We start from the raw sequence: 3,496 nt of genomic DNA, 5'->3' as shown, positions 1-3,496 counted from the left end.
GGCAAATATAACTGCTGTTCCAGGTGTTGAGGTGCCAGTGATGGGAGATGAGAATGAGAGAGAGATAACAATAGAGGAAGTGAGGAGAGCACTAGATGAAACGAGAGTAGGAAAAGCATCTGGTATGGACGGTGTGAAAGCTGAGATGTTGAAGGAAGGGGGTGTGACTGTACTTGAATGGTTGGTGAGATTGTTTAATATGTGTTTTGTGTTGTCAATGGTACCAGTAGATTGGGTTTGTGCATGTATTGTACCACTATATAAGGGTAAGGGAGATGTGCATGAGTGTTGTAATTCAAGAGGTATTAGTTTGTTGAGTGTAGTTGGAAAAGTGTATGGTAGAGTACTGATTAATAGGATTAAGGATAAAACAGAGAATGCAATCTTGGAAGTACAGGGTGGTTTTAGAAGAGGTAGGGGTTGTATGAATCAGATTTTTACAGTTAGGCAGATATGCGAGAAATATTTAGCAAAAGGTAAGGAGGTGTATGTTGCGTTTATGGATCTGGAGAAAGCATATGATAGAGTTGATAGGGAAGCAATGTGGGATGTGATGAGGTTATATGGAGTTGGTGGAAGGTTGTTGCAAGCAGTGAAAAGTTTATACAAAGGTAGTAAAGCATGTGTTAGAATAGGAAATGAAGTGAGTGATTGGTTTCCGGTGAGAGTGGGGCTGAGACAGGGATGTGTGATGTCACCGTGGTTGTTTAACTTGTATGTTGATGGAGTGGTGAGAGAGGTGAATGCTCGAGTGCTTGGACGAGGATTAAAACTGGTAGGCGAGAATGACCATGAATGGGAGGTAAATCAGTTGCTGTTTGCGGATGATACTGTACTGGTAGCAGACACAGAAGAGAAGCTTGACCGACTAGTGACAGAATTTGGAAGGGTGTGTGAGAGAAGGAAGTTGAGAGTTAATGTGGGTAAGAGTAAGGTTATGAGATGTACGAGAAGGGAAGGTGGTGCAAGGTTGAATGTCATGTTGAATGGAGAGTTACTTGAGGAGGTGGATCAGTTTAAGTACTTGGGGTCTGTTGTTGCAGCAAATGGTGGAGTGGAAGCAGATGTACGTCAGAGAGTGAATGAAGGTTGCAAAGTTTTGGGGGCAGTTAAGGGAGTAGTAAAAAATAGAGGGTTGGGCATGAATGTAAAGAGAGTTCTATATGAGAAAGTGATTGTACCAACTGTGATGTATGGATCGGAGTCGTGGGGAATGAAAGTGATGGAGAGACAGAAATTGAATGTGTTTGAGATGAAGTGTCTGAGAAGTATGGCTGGTGTATCTCGAGTAGATAGGGTTAGGAACGAAGTGGTGAGAGAGAGAACGGGTGTAAGAAATGAGTTAGCGGCTAGAGTGGATACGAATGTGTTGAGGTGGTTTGGCCATGTTGAGAGAATGGAAAATGGTTGTCTGCTAAAGAAGGTGATGAATGCAAGAGTTGAGGGGAGAAGTACAAGAGGAAGGCCGAGGTTTGGGTGGATGGATGGTGTGAAGAGAGCTCTGGGTGATAGGAGGATAGATGTGAGAGAGGCAAGAGAGCGTGCTAGAAATAGGAATGAATGGCGAGCGATTGTGACGCAGTTCCAGTAGGCCCTGCTGCTTCCTCCGGGGCCTTAGATGACCGCGGAGGTAGCAGCAGTAGGGGAGTCAGCATTATGAAGCTTCATCTGTGGTGGAAATGTGGGAGGTTGGGCTGTGGCACCCTAGCAGTACCAGCTGAACTCGGTTGAGTCCCTGATTAGGCTGAAGGAACATAGAGAGTAGAGGTCCCCTTTTTGTTTTGTTTCATTGTTGGTGTCGGCTACCCCCCAAAATTGGGGGAAGTGCCTTGGTATATAGATAGATAGATCTCAGGATTAATGAACTCTGAAAGAAAATGGGAAGTTTGTTTGAACTATTAAAGAAGATGGGAAGTTAGTTTAAACGAGTTATCCCAGGATTGGTGAATTCTAGAAGAAAATGGGAAGTTGGTTTGAACTTCTAAAGAAAATGGGAAGTAAGTTTAAACGAGTTAAATTAATAAAGGAGATGGGAAGTAAGTTTAAGCGAGTTATCTCAGGATCAATGAACTCTCAAAGAAAATGGGAAGTTGGTATGAACTTCTAAAGAAAATAGGAAGTAAATCTAAGCGAGTTATCTCAGGATCAATGAACTCTCAAAGAAAATGGGAAGTTGGTATGAACTTCTATAGAATAGGAAGCAAGTTTAAACGAGTTATCCCAGGATTGGTTTAAACTTCTATAGAAGATGGAAAGTAAGTTAAAGCGAGTTAGACTTCTTAAGAAAATGGGAAGTAAGTTTGAGTTATCCCATGATTAATGAACTAACGAGAAAATAAAGAATTGGTTTGAGCTTCTAAAGAAAATGGGAAATTGGTTTAAACGAGTTATCCCATGATTAATGAACTCTCAAAGAAGACGCGAAGTTGGTTTAAACTTATAAAGAAGATGGGAAGTAAGTTAAAGCGAATTAGACTTCTTAAGAAGATGGGAAGTAAGTTTGAGTTATCCCATGATTAATGAACTCACGAGAGAATAAAAAATTGGTTTGAGCTTCTAAAGAAAATGGGAAATTGGTTTAAACGAGTTATCCAATGAGTAATGAACTCTCAAAGAAGACGTGAAGTTGGTTTAAACTTTTAAACGAAATGGGAAGTTAGTTTTAACGCGTTATCCCAGGATTTTTAAACATCTAAAGAAAATGGGAAGTTTGTTTATACAAGTCTTGTTAGGATAGATAAGAAATTCTAAGAGAAGTTTGGAAGTTGGTTTTATCGAGTTATTGCGTTCATAAACTTCATAATATGGGAAGTTGGTTTTAAAAACAAAAATCCAATAACAAACTTCTGAGAAGATGGGAAGCTGGTTTAAATGAGTTATTGTATTTATAAACTTCTGAAGAAAATGGGAAGTTGGTTTAAACGAGTTATTCTAATAATAAACTTCTAAAGAAAATGGGAAGTTAGTTTATACGAGTTATTGTGTTAATAAACTTCTAAAGAATATTGGAAGCTAGTTTAAAGAGTTATTCCATTGCTAAACTTCTAAAGAACATGGGAAGTTGGTTTAAAGAGTTATTCCATTGCTAAACTTCTAAAGAACATGGGAAGTTTGTTTAAACGAGTTATTGCGTTACTAAATTCCTAAAGAAAATGGGAAATTGACTTAAATGTGAAGTTATCCCAGATTATATCTGTTATAAAGGAGTGTTTGTCAGTCATCTCACTGTGAACTAAATTGTATATTGTTTAATCCATAGGTCAACAAAATAGAACACGTTTTGAACGTGTCGTGAACAATAATACATATCATTTGAAATAAGAAATTGGAACTTTTCCGACAGATTTTTGAAAAGTCGTAATTTATGTGACTTTAACATAAGATTAGTTCAGTTTCAGTTTATTTTACTTCTATGACTCTTTACAAATTGGTATCCGAGAGTTAAAACATTGGCTCTTATTTGGCTACTAAGATTCTTTTACAGAACTGGTATGTA

This window comes from Palaemon carinicauda, chromosome 30, assembly GCF_036898095.1.
Source record: "Palaemon carinicauda isolate YSFRI2023 chromosome 30, ASM3689809v2, whole genome shotgun sequence".
Taxonomy (NCBI): domain Eukaryota; kingdom Metazoa; phylum Arthropoda; class Malacostraca; order Decapoda; family Palaemonidae; genus Palaemon; species Palaemon carinicauda.
The sequence above is the reverse complement of the archived record's forward strand: the minus strand, read 5'-3'. Positions refer to the sequence as shown.